General features: G+C 41.8%; 1 protein-coding gene across 1 annotated transcript in view; it reads left to right on the forward strand.

Annotated features, from left to right (window-relative positions):
• LOC123328868 (ATP-binding cassette sub-family C member 4) overlaps nucleotides 1–24,630 on the forward strand; it is a gene marked incomplete in the record, with an annotated part of 1,148,417 nt that overhangs the window by 517,273 nt on the left and 606,514 nt on the right.

Consider the following 24,630-nt stretch of genomic DNA (forward strand, 5'->3'; position numbering starts at 1 on the left):
TACAAATTGCTTTTGCCTGGCCACAGAATGACTGAAGTAAAACAACTCGTATGCTTTTCTGTGAATAATGTGTCCTAATACATGCTTACTGAAGCCTCTGATGGAGTCTAGACTGGGCTTTTTGAAAGCCGCACGAGCTTGCTTTTGCTAAAACAGCGTCCACATCTACCCCATGGTTGCTTACCTTGCTGTTGTTCACCTTGTTAAAGGCAACAAGCCTTCCAGCTGCACTTATTAATGCCCTGCTGTGTGCACTGGGATCAATGCCCTTACAGATGTCCCTGCACAAAACCTTTTAATTTATAAGGAGGATGGAGAGCCAGGAGAGGGGAAGGACCCATACTGGGAAGAATAAGGGAGACAAGGATGCCCAGTTCTCATTTCTGCCTCTGAGGAACCTGTGTCAATGTGGAGCTTGTTAAGACAGATGCCTGGGAAAAGGTCAGCTGAGTCAGGGTTTAGAGGTTTCTGCTTCCCTGGTGGCTCAGAGGTTAAAGCGTCTGCCTGGAATGCGGGAGACCTGGGTTGGATCCCTGGATCGGGAAGATCCCCTGGAGAAAGAAATGGCAATCCACTCCAGTACTCTTGCCTGGAGAATCCTATGGAGCGAGGAGCCTGGTAGGCTACAGACCATGGGGTTGCGAAGAGTCATACACGACTGAGCGATTTCACTATACAGGATAGTAAGTGCTGAATGGAAGTGGATGTTGGAAAGCTCACTGTGTCCCGGGCTGGGCGGAAATTGCCCTGGGGGCGTGCAGGCTGGGTATGTATGTAGAGGCTGAAAATAAGACCCAGCTCCCTTTGCTGGAGGAAGAGTAGAAGCACAGGAAGCGAGGCTGTGAGAACAGAAGGCATGTCCTCGCCTGGAGGAGGCAGGTTGTACAGCAGAGAGAAGCTGTTTGGGAATTCTCGCTGTCAGGTCATGTGTTAGTTTGCTGGGGCTGTGTCTGTCCAGGCTGATCTCACAGAAACCAGAGCTCGGGCAAGTCCAAGGTGAGGGTGTTGGCAGATTTGGTGTCTAGTGAGGACCCAATTCCTGTGTCCTCATGTGGTGGAAGGGGTGAGGGAGCCGTGTGGGTCCCTTTTATAAAGGCGCTAGTCCCATTCAGGCAGACTCCACCCTCATGACCTGTCACCTCCCAATGGCCCCATCTCCAGTACTTTCACAGTGGGGATTAGGTTTCAGTGTGTGTATTTTGAGGGCATAAACATTCAGTCACAGCAGGCTGTCAGAGATGGCAGAGCTGGGGGAGCAGTGCATAAATAATAGAAATTCATTCTCTCACAGTTCTAAAGGCTAGACTCTCATGATCAAGGTGTGGGCAGTTTGGTTTCCCCTTAGACCTTTTCCTTATCTTCTGATGACAGCTTCCTCACTGTGTCCTCAGACATGGTCCTCCCTCTGTTCATGCACACCCCTGTGTTTCTGTCCTTATGTCTTAGTCTCCTCTTCTAAGAACACCAGTCATATTGGATTAGGCCCACTATAATTGAGGGTAACAATTACCTCTTTAAAGGTTCTGTCACCAGATTCTAAGGTTCTGGTGGTCAATGTGCCATCATATGAATTTTTGGGGGAACAGAATTCATTCACAGCAAATCCTAAATAGCAAATAAAGAGACTTAAGCAGATTAGTGGAGTGAGTGAGAGAGATATGTGAGGAGCTCTGAGCTCTGGATATGAGGAGCTGGGATTCCACATCCATTAAGCAGGGGTCATGAGGTGGGTACCACTGAAGGCTGTATGTGAAAAGTGCTTAGTGTTGGGGCAATGAAAGAGCTCTGGAGATGGATGGTGGTGATGGTTACACAATGATGTGAATGTACTTAATGCCATTGAGCTGTATGCATAAAAAATAGTTAAAATGGTAAATTTCATGTTATGTCTATTTTACCACACACAAAATTACACATTAGCATTGAATCTTTCAGAACAAAAGAGAGCAGGGCAGCTGACATGTGGCATGGCCCACACTCCGATCTGACCCCCCCTTTCCCACCCTCTTTTGATTGTGATTTGATAAATTTTCTCTTATTTAAAGCACCTAGTGGCTCAGATGGTAAAGAATCTGCCTGCAATGCAGGAGACCTGGGTTCAATCCCTGGGTCAAGAATATCCCCTGGAGGAGGGCATGGCACTTTTCTTGCCTGGAAAATTCTCATGGACAGAATGGGCCATGGGGTTGCAAAGAGTCAGACATGACTGAGTAACCAATACTTTCACTGATGACTTTTCCCTTAGGTAGTGCCTTGTGGCTTGTCATGAGTTCAGTGATGGAATACTAGTAGTGAGACATGAGTTTCCATCCCCCACTCTCCTGGCATCATGAGTAGCTCAGCCTCCCTGTTCCCAGCATGCCACCCTGAACTTGCAAATGTCTGCTACCCTGTCTTGTGTGCCTCTGCACAAGTTCTACATCATTGCAAGAGCAGTTTCTGCTGGCTTTTGTGTCTGTGTCACAGGGAGGGGAAGGGAAAGTTTACGGATTGCCATGTATCAGTGTGCTGAACACAAAAACTCTCTTAGGTATTTATAAAGGTGAGGTGTTTATAACATGTTTATAAAGTCTTCTCCAACCTTTCAGTTTAATGACCTTGGATGTACACTTAATAGAAGCAAGCTTGTTAAGACTTGTATGCTAATCAGAACCACATTCTCTGGGGAAACTTAGGGCAGGGATCACAAAGGCAATTTAGGAAATCACTCAACAGTGACTGAGAATGTTCTCAATGAGTTAGGCATTTGGATGGAACAATATGCTATGAGAGATGGTGGTTGTGTTGAAGCTTAGTTGTGGTGAATATTTTCTATTAAAAGTGAATGAATCACACTTCTACTTGCTATTTTCATCTTCCTTTAGTCATGAGTATATTAATATATACCAGGTTACTAATGTTTGTGATTTTTATAACTATATTTTGTGATGATTAAGTGGGTTCTATTACCTATGGAAGGTGAGAGTCCTTAGATGAACTGATGCAGTCTCACTTGTGTCCAGCCATGGACCCTCTCCTGAATCAGCCCTACATCACCAGACCCCTGCCTCCTGAGTCATCAGCTTTTCAGGTCTGTCCTGATCAGACTCCCATGCTGCTGTCTACACAGCTGACCCTCCTGCTTCAACCTTTCATAGACCTCCCCCTGCCCTCTCCTCCCATTCCTCCCATGTTCAGGAAGCAGCTCCAGGTCCTCAGAGAACAGGCTTCTTTGCCGTCTGCCCCCATCACCCTTTCTAGCTCTTCCCCACACCTACTCGGTAATCCACTGTGCTGGCTTTGTGGGGGTCCTTTCTCACCCCTGTCTGTCTATACATAGTGGTCCCTCTGTCCCAGAGCCAGGGAGCAGTGCATCAGGACACAGAAGGAAGATGGAAGACAGGACCTGACATTCCCTCCTCCTCCTCCAGGTGGAGCCCGTGCCCTCTGTCTTCTCACTGCCCTCAGTGGGTGCACTTGACTATTTATGAGTCTCCCCACCCCCTAGAAGCTATGAATGCAGGAAGGTGCCTCAGCCCAGCATGTTCTGTCCCAGACCCCTGCACCTGCTGTGTCTTCTTCCAGGGATGTTTCCCCAGAGAATCTCAGGGCTCCTGTGTCTCCCCAACTACAGCAGCCCCCTTGCTTTTTCTTCAGAGCACACATCATGGCCTGATAGTACATGTCCTATACTTGTTCAGTGTATCCCCCTTTTACATGGTGCAAAGAAATGTCTGCTTTCTTGGCCTGCATTGTACATCAAGAGAGTGGCACCTCAGTAAACCTTTGCTGATTGAATGGATGAAGGTGCGGTTTCTGAATTACTTGTATCCCCTCTACCATGGAATGTGTCTCCTCTTAACACAGCCCCTATAGAGAATGATACTGGATTGGCCAAAAAGTTCAGTTGGGTTTTCTGTAAGATGTTATGGAAAAATCCGAAGGAATTTTGTGGCCAACCCAGTAAATAGAACACAGCTCTTATATAGATTTAACAGCTAACTTGTTTTTGAATCATTTTTATGACGTAACTTGGAAATCTTTACTCTGAAACTTGAAAAATAGACTATCTTCTTCAGTTCGGTTCAGTTGCTCAGTCATGTCCGACTCTTTGTGACCCCTTGAATCACAGCACGCTAGGCCTCCCTGTCCATCATCAACACCTGGAGTTCACTCAGACTCACGTCCATCGAGTCAGTGATGCCATCCAGCCATCTCATCCTCTGTCGTCCCTTTCTCCTCCTGCCCCCAATCCCTCCCAGCATCAGAGTCTTTTCCAACGAGTCAACTCTTTGCATGAAGTGGCCAAAGTACTGAAGTTTCAGCTAAAGATGGATAAAAAGCATTATTTAGGAAAATTTCAAAGTCATTAATTGGCCACTTTGTTGTAATTATTTATATTACGTCATCTCTGATGGAATGGTAGGAAGCAAACATTTTACCACTTTTGCGTTGCTCCATCTTGGACATAGAAACCCAGCAGATTTGATTAACATCTGCCTTCAGGGACTGTTGGCAAGTAATTATGAATTAAGGAGAAACAGTTCCATTAAAAGCTTTAGTGCTAAGTCTGAAGACGTTTACTCACTCAGGAATCTTAGACACAAATGCTGAACTAAGATATGTCAAAGGGAAAAATTAATCCTTTTGGACTTAATGAAGCAATAGTGTATGTGTCTACATCCTGGGGTCTTGCTTCTCATCACAGACCCAGTGTTCAGAGTGTCCCCTTAGGACTTTTCTGTCATGAGTCCAAAGCACATGACTGCTCATGGTTAGGGAGGAGTGGAGAATGGGGCTGACATTTACTGAGTGGATTGGTGGTTTGATTTCTCAGCACCTGTGAGTGAGTTGTCATTGGCCTTGTTTTGAGATGAAGAAACTGAGGTTTCATCACTCGTCTGACATCAGGCTTGTGAGAGGGACTGAGCTGCAGTCTTCTGCCTTCACACTCTTCATTTGACTCACTCACAGGCTGAGTTCTGGCCCAGGTTCCTGAGATTTGCTCTGTGAGGGACTTGGGCACCCAGAGTACCTGCTTGCAGCCCTGACTGTGGTCACCAGGGCCCCAAATCCAGCCACTTGCTTCCCTGGAGGGGTTGTGGACCTTGTGGGATGAGACTGGGGCTGAGTTCCTAGGGGTCTGCATTAAAAATGTGAAGCATTTGGAGAAGTTACTGTAAAAACACACTTAAGGTTGGATACTGAGAGAGGTTGTTGGCCTTCCAGACCTGCCAGGCCTGTTACTTGCCCAGGTTAGACTTAAGAAAGAGCCCAGAATCAGTGACAGACACACATATGGTTTAATGATTAGGGCCAACTTACATGTGCAAAGGAAATCCTGGAAGGACATCCTGTCATTTGAGGCCCACGTTGAAACAGGACATGGTGGTAGTCTTTGCTCCCAGGGCAAGGCGGCAGGAGAGGGGGGACATGACCTGTTATAGGGGAAGTTGATGTCAGGGTGGGCCATTGGTCACCATGAAAACCAGCAGAGGGTCATGTCCCTCTTGCCCCTTTGACAAGCATCATGGAGGATTGTGATCTGAAGCTAGAGCCCTCATTAGCTGGGCCCTGGGACAAGCATATAGGAAGGTCAGTCATGTAAGTAGGTGTAGGTGAAGCAGACACTGGTCGAGAAGGGGATGTATAGAGAGCAAGAGAACAGCCATTTTGAGTGGCCTGATCACACAACGGTCTTGCCTAAGAGAACTGGTGTGTCTTTTGGCCATTGGATGATTCCCGTTGTGCTTTGGGCCATCTGAATTCTGTTCTTTAATTTTCATATTTGGAAGGTGTTCAGTCCTTATGAAAGAAGACTGGTTTCCTGGATGGGACTGGGACTGTTGTAGAGACTGATGGAGGCCACGTTGGCATTCATTTTCTGTTTAGTATTATTTGGGAAGAAGTGTCTAGAAAAGGCACTCTAGCAAAGGTTACCAAGATTCTATTAATTTTTTGTTGTTAATGTATGTATCATAAATCATAAATAATCCCCTAGAAAATTGTCTAAGGAAAATGCACATGTTTTTATATAACATAGATGCCTCTTTTCCCCTTCCCACATAGTGATAAAATATTAAGTTCAGTCAAGTTTTGGAATCTCAGTATTGCTCAATTATTTTTCATTATGAAATGTAAATTATTGTTAAGCTGAGTTTTCAGAAAATATTTAGCAAGTGCCTCCTTCACTGGACTGTTTTTTAGAATTTTTTTTAGCAGAGCTGGGTTCACATTTGCTGCTGATAAATTTGAGGACCTACTCAGGATCACTGACATATTTGTATTTAATTTGTATTATTTGTTTTTTATTTAAACTATAGATCTTTGCTGTGTTGTTTTTGTCTCATTATGTTTTCAGAATATGTGTTTTCAGTTTGGAGCACTCCCACTAATATGCATTTGCATTCTATACCTTTTACATTTGTAGGTGTATTCGTCAGGCCTTGAAGGAGAAGATCACAATCTTAGTGACTCATCAGCTGCAGTACCTAAAGGATGCAAGTCAGATTCTGATACTGAAAGACGTAAGTAGTTTCTAGAAGCCTGTGAAATTGCTAGCACTCAGGTGTGTTGAAGGCCAGACCTCCCAGCAGGTCACTCTCCTTGGATTCATGGTAAATGTCCTCTTCTCCCTCAATTTAACTCCCTCTTTTTCTCAGAGCTGATGCTATTCATGTCTTTGAGGATCAATCCAAAGACCTGTAAAGTGTCACTATTAAACTTGAAGCCACATAAACACTAAAGCATATAGGAGTGCTACCACAGGACTACTGAAATATTACTGTTCTATTGAAATTTGTTAAGGATAATGATGCTATTTTATTTATAACTTGTGTTTTCCCCTTATATAACTTAAGTCAAAGTTTTTACTTGGAAATTAGAGCTACTGAGACCTGTTTGTATCCACATGATTGTCAAGCACAATTTGCCTAAAGTGCATCTTCCATTAACACTAGAAGCAAGGTTGGGTAGCTAAGCACCTGGGTCAGAGATGCCCATTCTGCGGGTCTCCCTGCCCAGGTCTCTATGTGCCCAATACGTGTGGGAGCCTGTGTAGCAGGAGGACAAGGCCCTGCCTTCATGGGACTCCTGTTCTTATGGGGATGGATGTGACAAGGAGGGTGACATCCTGGCTGTCTCCTTGAGGAGCTGATGCCTCATGGGGTCTGCATGACATGAAGGTGGGGGCCATGCAACACCTGGGGGAGGGAGTCTGAGGCAGGGTGTCCTAAGGAAGGAGCTGACCTGGCAGGTTAGAGGAACAGTGGGAAGACCAGTGTGTCTGAGGACAGTGAGCAGGGGGACGTGGAGGGAGCTGGTCTCTGAGCAGTGGGCAGCGAGCCTGGAAGTGGGATGGAAGCCTTGGATGGTCCAGAGCAGAAGAGCGATGTGGCCTGATGTTGGAGTTAAGAGATTCCTCTGATGGTCACTGGAGGGGCGACAGCAGAAGCAATTAGAAGTCTTAGTAAAGCTGAGGAGACAGAAGTGTGGGCTCCTGATAGGGTATCAGTTTCTAGAGCTGCTGTAACAGAGCACTGCAAACTGGGTGACAAAACAACCGAAGTTTATCTTCTCCCTGTTCTGGAGGCTATAGATCCCAGATCCAGGTGCCGGCAGGGCCATGCTCTCTCTGAAGGATCCAGGGGAGAATCCTTCCTTCCAGCTGGTGGTGTTCATGGATCTTCCTTGTGTTCCTTGGCTTCCAGCTGCAGCACTGTGGTCTCTGCCTCTGATGTCACATGGCCATTGTCCCTGTGTCTGAGTCTCTTCTCATAAGGATATCAGTGACATAGGATTTAAAGTCACCCTGTTCCAGTGTGACCTCATCTTAACTTCATTACATCTACAAAGACACTGAATGCAGATAAGATCATGTTCACAGGCATCATGTTTAGGGCTTGAACTTACTTTCTAGGGGGCTACCCAGTCAACCCCAACTCCTAGCATGGCTGGGGATGGGGTGGAGATTAGTGAGAATATTTCAGGCTTACTGGTTGTTTGATGCTTCAGACCTTGGCTTCTTTGTCTCTGGGCCTCAGCACCTCCGTCATTAACCCTTGCCTGTTCCACAGGCCCTTGGTCAGTCAGTTCAGTAGCTCAGTTGTGTCTGACTCTTTGCGACCCCAAGGACTGCAGCACGCCAGGCCTCCCTGTCCATTGCCAACTCCCAGAGTCTACTCAAAGTCACTGAGTCGGTGATGCCGTCCAACCATCTCATCCTCTGTCATTCCCTTCTCATCCTGCCTTCAATCTTTTCCAGCATCATGGTCTTTTCAAATGAGTCAGCTCTTCACATTAGGTGGCCAAAGTATTGGAGTTTCTGCTTCAGCATCAGTCCTTTCAATGAATATTCAGGACTGATCTCCTCTAGGATTGAGTGGTTTGATTTCCTTACAGTCCAAGAGTGTTCTCCAACACCACAGTTCAAAACCATCAATTTTTTGGTGCTCACATCCATACATGACCACTGGAAAAACCATAGCTTTGACTAGTTGGAACTTTGTTGGCAAAGTAATGTCTCTGCTTTTTAATATGCTGTCTAGGTTGGTCAGATCCCTCATTTATCTAATGAACTTCTGTCCTAAGAAAGATTATTAAATGCAGAACCTCTGCCTCTCTAGAAGCAATATCTCATGTCAACTGTTAACCGCTCTTTCAGGAATGGGGAGTTCAGGTTTCTCAGATTTGATAGCAGTTAATTTCATGTTGGAAGAGGGTGATACTAGTGTGTAAAACCCCAACGATGACAATATTATGAGCACAGGATCAATGGGAGACAGAGTAACCTATTTAGTTTGTCCCTAGATCTTTTAGGGTCCCTTATTGCTTCTTTTGAGGACACTACCCCCAATTTTAGTGCTATTAGAACAACTATTTGTCCACTCATGAGCACCCCTGGATGAGTTGGGGTCCATCCTTACTCTTTGTCTGGTTTGTCTCTAACAGCAGAAAGGGAATGGTTGCCCTCTCAACCTCTCAGAGTTGTCTGTGCTTGGCTGCTCAGTGAAATTCCTATCCTTGGACCAGTACTTGTTTCCTTGTGCATCTTATAGGTACTATGTAGAAAATGATAATTTCATTAAATAAAGTCTTTGAATTTTGCTTCCCAAGTGGAACAAGGCACAGTATACCCTGAATAATTTTCTAATTCTGTAGTATAGACAGTACCCAAATACTTCATTGAGTTTCTCACAATGGATCACCTCAGGAGATAGGGTGAGAGAGGTCCCAGCTAGGGTCCTGGGGCACCTTCTTCCATCTGACCTGCCTTAACCAGAGATGCTCTTCTCTGTTTAGTTTTGCATCCTGTGATTCTTCCCTATATTTTGTTTGACACTGAGTGAATGAGCTGAGCCATATTTCGTGGGGTCAGAATACAGTGAAGATATCTGCACATTATTTTATAGGACTTTGTAAGAGAGGGATGAAGATGAGATGGTTGGATGGCATCACCGACTCAATGAACATGAGTTTGAGCAAACTCAGGGAGATATGAAGAACAGGGAAGCCTGGTGTACTGTAGTCCATGGGGTTGCAAAGAGTTGGACATGACTGAGCAATGGAACAACAACAAAAGGAGGGAAACTGCAATGATGTGTCACATGTGTTCAAAGAAATTGATTAGATTGACTGTAGCTTAAACAGTTGCCTGAATACGAGGATACCTGGTTGACTGCTTGTGACTGGTTGTTCTTAAGTTTTTATTTTTTAATTTTTTTTGTTAGATCTGAGTGCATTGGTTCTTAGTTGTTGGTTTGCTGGCATGGGAGGTCAAGGATTTAGAGCCACCTCAGTCTCATGGCCTCTTTGTTTAAATACTATGGCAGGTAGAATATTGAATTTTCAGTTGGGAACTTCCTGCATTTGTGGGGACGTGGTAAAGACCATGAAGATAAAGCTCATGGGTACTCTGTCTAGGGCTGGTTCCTACATGTCTTTCTCCCAGTGGAGCACATGATACTATAACAATGGTCTGTGAAGATTTGATGAGAGACCATTACCTCTGGAGATGTGCTTGTTGCCACATCTGGGTCAGCCTTTTTAAGTTTCTTTCCTGGAATATCTTCCCCAATTAACTGTTTGCTTGCATTTTAACATGATGCTTCTCTCAATTTCCATGTTGTCCAAAAATACTGTTCTGATACTTCTACCCACATCTGTAATTTTAGCATCCCTGAGTTCCCATGGTAGTTATGTCAATGGCCTCCATTTTAAAAACATGAACATATATTTCTTTCATATCCCCCAGCACCTAGCATAGGGTTTGACAGTGAATACCATGCTCATTTTGCTCTTTGGAAGAAAAGCTATGACCAACCTAGACAGCATATTAAAAAGCAGAGACATTACTTTGCCAACTAGTCAAAGCTATGATTTTTCCAGTAGTCATGTATGGATATGAGAGTTGGACCATAACGAAAGCTGAGCATTGAAGAATTGATGCTTTTGAACTGTGATGTTGGAGAAGAACCTTGAGAGTCCCTTGGACTGCAGTGAGATCAAACCAGTCAATCCTGAAGGAAACCAGTCCTGAATATTCATTGGAAGGACTGATGCTGAAGCTGAAACCCCAATACTTTGGCCACCTGATGCAAAGAACTGACTCATTGGAAAAGACCTTGATGCTGGGAAAGATTGAAGGCAGAAGGGGATGACAGAGGATGAGATGGTTGGATGGCATCACTGACTTGATAGACATGAGTTTGAGCAAGCTCCAGGAGTTGGTGATGGACAGGGAGGCCTGGCACGTTGTAGTCTATGAGGTCACAAAGAGTCAGACGTGACTGAGTGACTGAACTGAACTGAACTAGATTTTTTCACCAGAATTCCAAACCTAGAGATAATTTTCTTAGGAAAATAATAATTTGAGACTAGTTAACTTTTCTTAATTAGTATGTAGATTGGATTAATATTATCAAATGTAAATGAATTCCTCTCAAATTCTTTATTTTAGGGCAAAGTTATGCAAAAGGGGACTTTTGCTGAGTTTTCAAAATCTGGGATAGATTTTGAAGATATTGTTTTATGGGAGAAGGTAGAGAAGGCTGAACCATCTCCAGGTCCAGGAACACTCACTCTGATCTCCGAGTCTTCAGTTCAGTCTCAACCGTCTTCCAGACCCTCTGTGAAAGATGCAGCTCCAGAGGACGAAGATGTGAGTTTCTCATCCTGCAACATGCCCTTGTCTGTCTGCTCTTGGTGGCCTCATGGACTTTCAGTCTTCTTCTCTCATGACATCTTTGTTTATCCCAAAGTAGATCCTAAGATTACAAGCCTAATTCCATGAAATTGGTAGAATTGGAAGAGCATGAAGGGAGCAAGCCTGCTTGGTGTTCTCCTTTGGGTGTAGGATGAAGAATCTTATGGAGCTCAGTAGGGGGTGCACTGCTATGAATTTCCAGCTGTTTGTGGCTCATGCTGATATGAGAACCCATCAGTTTACCGTAGTTACATCCTATTCACTCTGGTGGCTCCCAGCTTCCCTTATGCATCCAGAGGTTTAATGTGAAGACCTCTTTAGACTGAGTCTTTCTGTGACCACATTAAATCAGCTACTTTTCCTATATGTTGGAATGTTCTGGCACTGCAGGTGATTGATGGTAATATTTTGCCCCTTTGTTAGATCATTTGTTGTAGGCCAGACACTTTAGAGTTAGTTCTTGTCTTCCTATTTTTTATTACCCTTTGAGACCTAGAGCCACATCGTATTCATCTTGAATGCCCAATGGTCAGCATAGAGTTGAGTACATCTTTGGCTCATGTGACTCTATAATGCATTCTAGGTCCTACAGACAGAAATGAAGAAAAGCAGTAGCTCTCTCTTAAAAATATACACAGGTTCTCTCTTGGTATCCAAGCCCATAATATCCAGACCTAGGAACCTGGATGATTCTGATAAATATTCAAATTAGTCCCTCACATTCTACATTCAGGAATCACTCCCTGAAATTCAGGAATTAAATAGATTTGGGTCATATGCCATCCTGTGCTGTCCAGACTCACATTATTTCAACTTCCTGTGTGAACTCATGTTGCTGTATTTGTCTAGGATTTGGAACACCAAGTATGGTTTACATTTCTATCATTGGAAGTGATACAAGTCATTTAGAGGGATATGTTAGTGCCGTATCACTTTGTGTATTATTTTGGAAGAAGCTTCTGCATTTGTACTTGAATCAGGTAGTTGTGCTTGTGCTGAGAGTCATGATTGACTTTAAGCAAAGCCACCAACAGTAAATAACTTCCTGCAAATGATGTTCTTTTTCTAATAGATTTCTGAAAGTAGGATGGCTGAGTCCAAGGGTAAATGCGTATGTGGTTTGGCTAGACATTTGCCCACCCTTTTCCGTAGGAAATGGACCATCCTGCACTCCTACGAGCATATGAGATGTATCTGTTTCCTCACAGGTTTGCAGCAGAGGGCATTGTAAACTTTTGAAATTTGAGGGTTCCTTACTTAAAATTTTGTTTTCACTGCCGTTCTCCCTCCCAGACTGAGAATATCCAGGTTACATTACCACTGGAGGGCCGTTTGGTTGGAAGAGTTGGTTTTAAGACCTATGAGAACTACTTCACAGCCGGTGTGCACTGGTTTATCATCATTTACCTTATTTTAGTGAACATTGGAGCTCAGGTAAATAAGAACATTTATTTCGGTTTTGTGCCCTCTTCTTAGTATTTACATATTGTTTATACTGTATTTATTTAATTTATTAATATTAGCATGTTAAATATATACATTAAGAGATTTATTTCAGAGAATTGGCTCATGAGGTTGTGCAGTCTAGCTGGTCAATGTGAAATCAGAAAGGCAGGACTACAGGCTGGAACCTCAGGCAGGAGCTGACCTTGCAGTCTTGAAGCAAAATTTCTTCCTCCTCCAGGAAGCCTCAGGTTTTGTTCATCAGGCCTTTGACTGACTGGACAAGGCCACCACAGTGTTGAGGGTGATCTCCTCTACTTCAGTTCCGAGGATGATGTGAATCATATCCACTGAATACCTTCATAGTGACATCTAGACGAGGGTTTGGTTGAACCACTAGAGACTGGCCTGGCCAAGCTGACACAGAAACTTGATCATCACAGTTTCTATCAAATTTTTTTTTCTTTGAAAAGTCCTGACTTTTATACTGTTTTTATTATGCTTTGCAGTCCATTTTGGTTTGCACTGAATGAAATCTGTGAGAAAAATAAGTGAGGCTTACTTATTGAGGTGAGGTTTTGTTTGTGTATAACAGAAAGATTCTAGGAAGAAAAAGAATGTCTTGTAAAGATATTAAAATGTAGCATGCCCTCCCCTGACCTGTGGTCATCTGGGGTATGGGGCTTGGCACAAACCTGAGCTGGAAGGACTGTCTCCACGTTCTGGAGCCTTTCCATCTCCCAACCTAGTGAGCGGGGTGTGAGGCTCAGTGATGTCAGTGTGTGAGTGACTGTTGTTTCCTGCTCCAGGTTACCTATGTCCTGCAGGATTGGTGGATTGCATACTGGTGAGTGATCCCTGGTCTGATCCAAAGGGCTGTGAAGTCTACATGAAGCCTCACTTTCCCACAGCAGGGGGGATAGTTGGGGCTTGTTCAGCCTCTTCTTCTGACTCTCACATAGTTTCTCTGAAAAAGAAGTAAACTTCTGGCTGATGGAGTGAGACTATCCCCGTATTTGACCCTCAGCAGCTTCCTCAAATTCTTAGAGCTGACAGTTGTGATTCAAATGGACTTTTTATAAGGTAGACGGACACAGGGCCCAGTGAGCTGGGAACCATTTTCCACCATAAAACACGTCTTCTAAATTGAGGTTAATTTTTCTGTTATTTACCTAAATTCTATCTAGAGTGTAATATTTTATCTTTGTCTTCCCTTTTTTCTAGGGCAAATGGACAGAGTACCCTATATGCCATGGCATATGGAAAAGGAAGGGTAATTGAAAAACCTGATTCTGGCTGGTACTCAACAGTTCACTCAGGTAAATCATCTGGTCTATTATACAAGAGTCTGAGGTGTTTACTAGGAGCCTGTGTGAACAACTAGAGCTCCCAGGAGTAATTCAGTAATGTCTTAACAGATGAAGAGTCTGAGTTGCATTTACTCTGTGAATTAATTAGAATGAGTTTTTTAAAAATCTACTAGAAGAAAGTGGGTGCATGAAGACTCTTAATTTGCTCTGTACTGGATTTTGGTAGTTAAACCAGAATTGCATATTGAGAAAATCAGTCACTGGAAATATGTGCTATTGTCTATTCTAATAGGTTGCTTTAGCTAAAGCTTACATCATTACATGAATGGGCAAGGGGATTAGAAACGGATCCCTACCCTGTTGTTTGGATTGTTTCAATTCTTTCTGAATAAACCATGGCCTTTATTGATCCTGAGTGAAATCCTTTGGCAGCAAGTGTCCCACGTAAAAGTGTTATTCCCTTGCAGGTGTGCAAACTCCCCTTCACCACACTCATCTCTTGGGCTTCACTACTTAAGAAAGAAGTTAATCAGGGAGAAATACAGTGTCTAGAAATTAGAATTCCTTCTCTTTCTTTCCTTGAGATCACAATATTATTGTGTCCTCAACTGTGTGATTAATATCTGGCTTGCCAGGCGAATATTAACACAGCTCTCTGTGTTTTCACAGGAGTGCTTAGAATATGTGTAGCGTTATATACTTTTTAAAGGAAACTCTCACCTAAAATATTATATATTCCCACAGGAAACCCTCATACAAACTTTCTACAAAGGTAGAGTGTGTTATGTTTGTTAGAACCCACTTATTGAAATTTGGTGTTTATTATGTTGATCATTTGCTAAGAAATGTGAATCCATTAGTTGTTTACCTTCTGAATTGAGGAACTATGGTAACTTAAAGAAAGATGGACTTATATTATATATTCATATAGGATGGTGTGTTAGTCACTCAGTTGTGTCTGACTTTGTGACCCCATTGCCTGTGGCCCACCAGACTCCTCAGTCCATGGAGTTTCTCAGGCAAGAATACTGGAGTGGGTTGTGATTTCCTACTCCAGGGGATCTTCCTGGCCCAGGGATCAAACCAGGGTCTCAATGCACTGCAGGCAAATTCTTTACCATCTGAACTGCCAGGGAAGCCCAGTAGGCTAAGGCAAATGCCCATTGATGGAATTCAGGAATTTGAACAGCTTTCAAAGCTGAAATAACAATGACACATCAGCTAAAGAGGAAAACAAAATATTTGATGGAATGTATATTACAGAGGTTTCTCCACTCTCTTTAGCATTGTGAATTCAAGAGATGTTAGGAGGGCTATTTTCATTTTTGTATGTATAGCAGGTACTCATTTATGTCATTAATAAAGTTAAATTTAGGTTATTGTATTCATTTCCAAATGCTTTGTGTTTCTTTTTTTAATTAATTAATTTAATTGGAGGCTAATTACTTTACAATATTATAGTGGTTTTTGCAATACATTGACATGAATCAGCCATGGGTGTACATGTGTTCCCCATCCTGAACCCCCCTCCACCTCCCTCCCCATCCCATCGCTCAGGGTCATCCCAGTGCACCAGCACTGAGAACCCTGTCTTATGCATCGAACTTGGACTGGTGATATGTTTCACATATGATAATATGCATGTTTCAATGCTATTCTCAAATCACCCCACCCTTGCCTTCTCCCATAGAGTCCAAAACACTGTTCTATACATCTGTGTCCCTTTTGCTGTCTCGCATATAGGGTCATCATTACCATCTTTCTAAATTCCATATATATGCATTAATATTCTGTATTTGCTTTTCTTTCTAACTCACTTCACTCTGTATAACAGGCTCCAGTTTCATCCTCCTCATTAGAACTGATTCAAATGCATTCTTTTTAATAGCTGAGTAATATTCCATTATGTATATGTGCCACAGCTTTCTTATCCATTCGTCTGCCAATGGACATCCAGGTTGCTTCCATGTCCTAGCTATTGTAAACATTGCTGCAATGAACATGGGGGTACACGTGTCTCTTTCAATTCTGGTTTCTTCGGTGTGTATGCACAGCAGTGGGATTGCTGGGTCATATGGCAGTTCTATTTGAAGCTTTTTAAGGAATCTCCATACTATTCTCCATGGTGGCTGTACTAGTTTGCATTCCCACCAACAGTGTAAGAGGGTTCCTTTTCCTCCACACCCTCTCCAGCATTTATTGTTTGTAAACTTTTGGATAGCAGCCATTTGACTGGAATGAGATGGTACCTCATTGTGGTTTTGATTTGCATGTCCCTGATAATGAGTGATGTTGAGCATCTTTTCTTTTTTTTTTTTAATTTTATTTTATTTTTAAACTTTACAATATTGTATTGGTTCTGCCATATATTGAAATGAATCCACCACAGGTTTGTTAGCCATCTGTATGTCTTCTTTGGAGAAATGTCTGTTTAGTTCTTTGGCCCATTTTTTGATTGGGTCATTTATTTTTCTTAAATTGAACTGCAGGAACTGTTTCTATATTTTTGAGATTAATTCTTTGTCAGTTGCTTTATTTGCTATTATTTTCACCCATTCTGAAGGCTGTCTCTTCACCTTGATTATAGTTTCCTTCATTGTGCAAAAGCTTTTAAGTTTAATTAGGTCCCATTTGTTTATTTTTGCTTTTATTTCCATTACTCTGGGAGGTGGGTCATAGAGGATCCTGCTGTGATTTATGTCAGAGAGTGTTTTGCCTATGTTTTCCTCTAGGAGTTTTATAGTTTCTCATCTTACATTTAGATCTTTCATCAGTTTTGAGTTTATTTTTATGTATGGTGCTAGAAAGTATTCTAATTCATTCTTTTACAAGTGGTTGACCAGTTTTCTCAGCACAACTTGTTAAAGAGATTGTCTTTTCTCCATTGTATATTCTTGCCTTCTTGGTCAAAGATAAGGTGTCCATAGGTATGTGGATTCATTTCTGGGTTTCTATTTTGTTCCACTGATCTATATTTCTGTCTTTGTGCCAGTACCATACTGTCTTGATGACTGTAGCTTTGTAGTATAGTCTGAAGTCAGGCAGGTTGATTCCTCCAGTTGCATTCTTCTTTGTCAAGATTGTTTTGGCTATTTGAGGTTTTTTGTATTTCCATACAAATTGTAAAATTATTTGTTCTAGTTCTCTGAAAAATACCATTGGTAGCTTGATCGGGATTGCATTGAATCCATAGATTGCTTTGGGTAGTATACTCATTTTCACTATATTGATTCTTCTGATCCATTAACATGGTATATTTCACCCTCTATTTGTGTCATCTTTGATTTCTTTCATCAGAGTTTTTTTAGTTTTCTATATATAGGTCTTTTGTTTCTTTAGGTAGATTTATTCCTAAGTATTTTATTCTTTTCATTGCAATGGTGAATGGAATTGTTTCTTTAATTTCTCTTTCCGTTTTCTCATTGTTAGTGTATAGGAATGCAAGGTATGTTAATTTTATATCCTTCAACTTTACTATATTCATTGATTAGCTCTTGTAATTTTCTGATGGTGTCTTTACGGTTTTCTATGTAGAGGAACATGTCATCTGCACACAGTGAGAGTTTTACTTCTTTTCCAATCTGGATTCCTTTCATTTATTTTTCTTCTCTGAGTGCTGTGGCCAAAACTTCCAAAACTGTGTTTAATAGTAGTGGTGAGAGTGGGAACCCTTGTCTTGTTTTTGCCTTTAGGGGAAATGCTGTCAGGTTTTCACCATTGATGATAATGTTTGCTGTGAGTTTATCATATATATATATATAGCTTTTATTATGTTGAGGTATGTTCCTTCTATGCCTGCTTTCCAGAGAGTTTTTATCATAAATGGATGTTGAATTTTGTCAAAGGCTTTCTCTGCATCTATTGAGATAATCATATGACTTTTATTTTTCAATTTGTTAATGTGGTGTATCACATTGATTGATTTGCGGATATTAAAGAATCCTTATATCCCTGGGATAAAGCTCACCTGGTCATGATGGTATGATTTTTTTTTAAAATAAGTTGTTGGATTTTGTTTGCTAGAATTTTGTTAAGGATTTTTGCATCTATGTTTATCAGTGATATTGGCCTGTAGTTTTCTCTTTTTGTGGCATCTTTGTCTGGTTTTGGTATTAAGGTGATGGTGACCTCATAGAATGAGTTTGGGAGTTTACCTTCCTCTGCAATTTTCTGGAAGAGTTTGAGTAGGATAGATGTTAGCTCTTCTCTAAATTTTGGTAGAATTCAGCTGTGAAGCCATCTCGCCCTGGGCTTTTGTTTGCTGGAAGATTTCTGATTACAGTTTTGATTTCCATGCTTGTGATGTGTCTGTTAAGATTTTCTATTTCTTTCTGGTTCAGTTTTGGAAAGTTATACTTTTCTAAGAGTTTGTCCATTTCTTCCAAGTTGTCCATTTTGGGGGCATATAGTTGCTGATAGCAGTCTCTTATGATCCTTTTGTCTGTTGTGATTTCTCCATTTCTCCATTTTCATTTCTAATTTAGTTGATTTGATTCTTTTCCCTGCTTTCCTTGATTAGTCTGGCTAATGGTTTGTCTATTTTATTTATCTTCTCAAAGAACCAGCTTTTAGCTTTCTTGATTTTTGTCATAGTCTCCTTTGTTTCTTTTTCATTAATTTCTGCCCTAATTTTTATGATTTCTTTCCTTCTACTAAACCTAGGGTTCTTTATTTCTTCCTTTTCTAGTTGCTTTAGTTGTAGAGTTAGGTTAGCTATTTGATTTTTCTCTTGTATCTTGAGGTAAGCTTGTATTGCTATGAACCTTCCCTTTAGCACTGATTTTACTGAGTCCCAAAGGTTTTCGGGTGTCATGCTTTCATTGTCATTTGTTTCTATGCATAGTTTGATTTCTTTTGTGATTTCTTCTGATTTATTGGTTATTCAGAAGCGTGTTGTTTAGCCTCCTTATGTTTGTATTTTTAATAGTCCTTTTTTCCCCTGTAGTTGATATCTAATCTTGCTGCAGATATCTAATCTTGTGATCAGAAGAGATACTTAGAATGATTTCTTTCTTTCTTTTTTTAATTTACCAAGGCTAGATGTATGGCCCAGGATGTGATCTATCCTGGAGAAGGGTCTGTGTGCACTTGAGAAAAAGGTGAAAGTCATAGTTTTGGGGTGAAATGTCCTATAGATATCAATTAAGTCTAACTGGTCCATTATATAATTTAAAGTTTGTGATTCCTTGTTAATTTTCTGTTTAGTTGATCTATCCATAGGTGTATTAAAGTGAGTGGTGTAGTAAAGTCTCCCACTATTATTGTGTTGCTATTAATTTCCCCTTTCATACTTGTTAGGATTTGCCTTACATATTGTGATGCTCCTATGTTGGGTGCATATATATTTATAATTGTTATATCTTCCTCTTGGATTGATCCTTTAATCATTATGTAGTGTCCTTCTTTGTCTCTTTTCACAGTCTTTATTTCAAAGTCTATTTTATCTAATGTGAGTATTGCTACTCCTGCTTTCTTGTGGTCTCCATTTGCATTAAATATATTTTTCCAGCCCTTCATTTTCAGTCTGTATGTGTCTCTTGTTTTGAGGTGGGTCTCTTGTAGACAGCATATGTAGGGGTCTTGCTTTTGTATCCATTCAGACCATCCCCATGGAAAAGAAATGCAAAAAAGCAAAATGGCTGTCTGGGGAGGCCTTACAAATAGCTGTGGAAAGAAGAGAAGCAAAAAGCAAAGGAGAAAAGGAAAGACATAAACATCTGAATGCAGAGTTCCAAAGAATAGCAAGAAGAGATAAGAAAGCCTTCCTCAGTGATCAATGCAAAGAAATAGTGGAAAACAACAGAATGGAAAAGACTAGAGATCTCTTCAATAAAATTAGAGATACCAAGGGAACATTTCATGCAAAGATGGGCTCGATAAAGGACAGAAATGGTATGGACCTAACAGAAGCAGAAGATATTAAGAAGAGGTGGCAAGAATACACAGAAGAACTGTACAAAAAAGATCTTTACGATGCAGATAATTACAATGATATGATCACTGACCTAGAGCCAGACATCCTGAAATGTGAAGTCAAGTAGGCCTTAGAAAGCATCACTACGAACAAAGCTAGTGGAGGTGATGGAATTCCAGTTGAGCTATTTCAAATCCTGAAAGATGATACTGTGAAAGTGCTGCACTCAATATGCCAGCAAATTTGGAAAACTCAGCAGTGGCCACAGGACTGGAAAAGGTCAGTTTTCATTCCAATTCCCAAAGAAAGGCAATGCCAAAGAATGCTCAGACTATCGCACAACTGCACTCATCTCACATGCTAGCAAAAGTAATGCTCAAAATTCTCCAAGCCAGGCTTCAGCAATATGTGAACCATGAACTTCCTGATGTTCAAACTGGTTTTAGAAAAGGCAGAGGAACCAGAGATCATATTGCCTACATCTGCTAGATCATGGAAAAAGCAAGAGAGTTCCAGAAAAACATTTATTTCTGCTTTATTGACTATGCCAAAGCCTTTGACTGTATGTATCACAATAAACTGTGGAAAATTCTGAAAGAGATGGGAATACCAGACCACCTGACCTGCCTCTTGAGAAATCTGTATGCGGGTCAGGAAGCAACAGTTAGGAACTGGACATGGAACAACAGACTGGTTCCAAATAGGAAAAGGAGTATGTCAAGGATGTATATTGTCACCCTGCTTATTTAACTTATATGCAGAGTACATCATGAGAAACGCTGGACTGGAAGAGCACAAGCTTGAATCAAGATTGCAGGGAGAAATATCAATAGCCTCAGATATGCAGATGACACCACTCTTATGGCAGAAAGTGAAGAGGAACTCAAAAGCCTCTTGATGAAAGTGAAAGTGGAGAGTGAAAAAGTTGGCTGAAAGATCAACGTTCAGAAAACGAAGATCATGGCATCCAGTCCCATCACTTCATGGGAAATAGATGGGGAAACAGTGGAAACAGTGTCAGACTTTATTTCTTTGGGCTCCAAAATCACTGCAGATGGTGACTGCAGCCATGAAATTAAAAGACGCTTACTCCTTGGAAGGAAAGTTATGACCAACCTAGATAGCATATTCAAAAGCTGAGACATTACTTTGCCAATAAAGGTCAGTCTCGTCAAGGCTATGGTTTTTCCTGTGGTCATATATGGATGTGAGAGTTGGACTGTGAAGAACGCTGAGCACCGAAGAATTGATGCTTTTGAACTGTGGTGTTGGAGAAGACTCTTGAGAGTCCCTTGGACTGCAAGGAGATCCAACCAGTCCATTCTGAAGGAGATCAGCCCTGAGATTTCTTTGGAAGGAATGATGCTAAAGCTGAACCTCCAGTACTTTGGCCACCTCATGTGAAGAGTTGACTCATTGGAAAAGACTCTGATGCTGGGAGGGATTGGCGACCGGAGGAGAAGGGGACGGCAGAGGATGAGATGGCTGGATGGCATCACTGACTCGATGGACTTGAGTCTGAGTTAACTCCGGGAGTTGGTGATGGACAGGGAGGCCTGGCGTGGGGTCACAAAGAGTTGGACATGACTGAGTGACTGAACTGAACTGAGCTGAGCCAGTCTTTGTCTTTTGATTGGGGCATTCAACCCATTTACATTTAAGGTAATTATTGATAAGTATGATCCCAGTGCCATTTACTTTGTTGTTTGGGGTTCGAATTTATACACCTTTTCTGTGTTTCCTGTCTAGATAAGATCCTTTAGCATTTGTTGAGGAGAAGGCAATGGCACCCCCCTCTAGTACTCTTGCCTGGAAAATCCCATGGACAGAGGAGCCTGATGGGCTGCAGTCCATGTGTCGCTAAGAGTTGGACACGACTGAGTGACTTCACTTTCACTTTTCACTTTCATGCATTGGAGAAGGAAATGGTAATGCATTCCAGTGTTCTTGCCTGGAGAATCCCACGAACGGAGGACTGCCTGGTGGGCAGGACGGCCTGGTGGGCTGCCGTCTATGGGGTCACACAGAGTCAGACACGACTGAAATGACTTAGCAGCAGCAGCTTGAATAGCTAGTTTGGTGGTGCTGATTTCTCTCAGGTTTTGCTTATCTGTAAAGCTTTTGATTTTTCCTTCATATATGAATGAGATCCTTGATGGGTATAGTGATCTGGGTTGTAGGTTTTTCTCTTTCATTACTTTAAGTATGTCCTGCATTCCCTTCTGGCCTGAAGAGTTTCTATTGAAAGATCAGCTGTTATCCTTATGAGAATCCCCTTGTGTGTTATTTGTTGTTTTCCCCTTGCTGCTTTTAATAATTGTTCTTTTTGTTCGATATTGGTTAATTTGATTAATATGTGTCTGGGATATTTCACCTTAGGTTTACCCTGTTTGGGACTCTCTGGGTTTCTTGGACTATGGTGACTATTTCCTTCTCCATTTTAGGGAAGTTTTCAACTATTATCTCCTCAAGTAGTTTCTCATGGCCTTTCTTTTTGTCTTCTTCTTCTGGGACTCCTATGATTTGAATGTTGGGCCATGTGACATTGTCCCAGGGATCTCTGAGGTTGTCCTCATTTCTTTTAATTCTTTTTTCTTTTTTCCTCTCTGCTTCATTTATTTCCACCATTCTATCTTCCACCTCACTTATCCTATCTTCTGCCTCAGTTATTCTACTGCTGGGTCCATCCAGAGTGCTTTTGATCTCAGTTATTGCATTATTCATTATTGATTGACTCTTTTTTATTTTTCTAGGTCCTTGTTAAATATTTTGCACATCTTCTCAATCCTTGTCTCCAGAGTATATATCTGTAACTATATTTTGTTCACAAGATTTTGGATCATTTTTCCTATCATTATTCTGAATTCATTTTCAGGTAGACTCCCTATCTCCTCCTCTTTTGTTTCATTTGTTGTGCATTTATCATGTTCCTTTACCTGCTGAATATTTCTCTGCCTTTTCATCTTGTTTAGATGTCTGTGTTTGGGGTGGCCTTTCTGTATGCTGGAACTTTGTGTTTCCTCTTTATTGTGGAGGTTCTTCCCTGTGGGTGTGGTTGGAGGAGTGGCTTGTCAAGGTTTCCTGGTTAGGGAAGCTTGCATCACTGTTCTGGTGGGTGGAGCTGGATCTCTTCTCTCTGGAGTGCAATGAAGTGTCCAGTAGTGAGTTTTGAGGTGTCTATGGGTTTGGTGTGACTTTGGGCAGCCTGTATTTTAATGCTCAGTGCTATGTCCCTGTGTTGCTGGAGAATTAGCTTGGTATGTCTTGCTGTGGAACTTGTTGGCTCTTGGGTGGAGCTTGGTTTCATTGTAGTTTTGAAGGCTTTTGGATGAGCTCTTGTTCATTAATGTTCCCTGGAGTCAGGAGTTTTCTGGTGTTCTCAGGTTTTGGAATTAAGCCTCCTGTCTCTGGCTTTCAGTCTTATTCTACATTAGCCTGAAGACTTCTCCATCCATACAGCACCGATTCTAAAACATGTACGTTAAAAGAGAAAAGATTCTCCACAGTGAGGAACACCCAGAGAGGTTCACAAAGTTACATGGAGAAGAGAAGAGGGAGGAAGGAGATAGAGGTGACCAGGAGGATAAGAGGATGAATCAAAAGGGGAGAGAGAAATCTAGCCAGTAATCAAATTCCTATGTGCTGTCCACAGCCTGGAACATCCAGAGAGTTTCACAGAGTTACACAGAGAAGAGAGAGGGAGGAAGGAGATAGAGGTGACCAAGAAGAGAACATGGGGTGTCAAAAGGCAAGAGATAGATCTAGCCAGTGATCATTTCCCTAAGTGTTCTCCACAGCTCAGAATACCCAAAGAGATTCACAGAGTTGGGTAGAGAAGAGGTGGGAGGGAGGAAATGGAGGTGACCTGGGGGAGAACAAGGGGAGTCAAAAGAGGGAGAGGGCAATCAAGCCAGTAATCACACTCCTAAGTAAAAATGGGTGCTGAAGATTGGATTCTTAAAGGTACAAAATTGATAACAGATACCCAAAAGAAAAGATTGAAAATCAAGAGTAGAGTATAAACTCTCAAAAATACAATATTAAAAAAAATCATAAAAATTATAAAAAGCATATATGAAATTTGCTTTAAAAATAGGTTCTTTTTTGCTAGATAAACAGTTCAGTTCAGTTCAGTTCAGTTCAGTCGCTCAGTCATGTCCGACTCTTTGTGACCCCATGAATCGCAGCACGCCAGGCCTCCCTGTCCATCACCAGCTCCCGGAGTTCACCCAGACTCACATCCATCGAGTCAGTGATGCCATCCAGCCATCTCATCCTCTGTCGTCCCCTTCTCCTCCTGCCCCCAATCCTTCCCAGCATCAGAGTCTTTTCCAATGAGTCAACTCTTCACATGAGGTGGCCAAAGTACTGGAGGTTCAACTTTAGCATCATTCCTTCCAAAGAAATCTCAGGGCTGATCTCCTTCAGAATGGACTGGTTGGATCTCCTTGCAGTCCAAGGGACTCTCAAGAGTCTTCTCCAACACCACAGTTCAAAAGCATCAATTCTTCAGCGCTCAGCCTTCTTCACAAGTCCAACTCTCACATCCATATATGACCACAGGAAAAACCATAGCCTTGACTAGATGAACCTTTGTTGGCAAGGTAATGTCTCTGCTTTTGAATATGCTATCTAGGTTAGTCATAACTTTCCTTCCAAGGAGTAAGCATCTTTTAATTTCATGGCTGCAGTCTCCATCTGCGGTGATTTTGGAGCCCGAAGAAATAAAGTCTGACACTGTTTCCACTGTTTCCCCATCTATTTCCCATGAAGTGATGGGA

Source organism: Bubalus bubalis, chromosome 13, assembly GCF_019923935.1.
Source record: "Bubalus bubalis isolate 160015118507 breed Murrah chromosome 13, NDDB_SH_1, whole genome shotgun sequence".
Classification (NCBI taxonomy): domain Eukaryota; kingdom Metazoa; phylum Chordata; class Mammalia; order Artiodactyla; family Bovidae; genus Bubalus; species Bubalus bubalis.